This window comes from Gekko japonicus, unplaced genomic scaffold (assembly GCF_001447785.1).
Source record: "Gekko japonicus isolate JY-2015 unplaced genomic scaffold, Gekko_japonicus_V1.1 scaffold2152, whole genome shotgun sequence".
Lineage (NCBI taxonomy): Eukaryota > Metazoa > Chordata > Lepidosauria > Squamata > Gekkonidae > Gekko > Gekko japonicus.
In genome coordinates, this window is record NW_015164258.1 from 285,575 (window position 1) to 285,993 (window position 419).

A 419-nucleotide genomic window follows, 5' to 3' on the forward strand; every position below is an offset into this window, starting at 1 on the left:
AAGCAGAAAATTCATCCTACTTCCATCATTAGTGGATATCGTCTTGCTTGCAAGGAAGCAGTTCGTTACATCAATGAAAATCGGCTCCAAACGTGTCGTGTAAAGTTTAAAACGTGCTACAAAACGTGAACACTGTTAATCGAGAGGCCTGCACTTCAATTGAAAAAACAATCTAACTTTACAGAGGGCTGTCTTTGATGGAGAAACACAAGCGCGGCCCTTCCGCGATCATCCAGAGAGCAAAAGCCGCGATTCACAACCGGATTCTACCCCTATTTAAATCTAGCTTCACCACAAGCACGCTTAAGCGCCTCCCCACTCCGCATGCGCAGTAGGATAAACGAGGCTGCCCGAGACAACCCCTTTCCCTTTTTTTGTATAAACGCGGACGGGGGGGGGGGGGAAGCTCGCGACGTTGT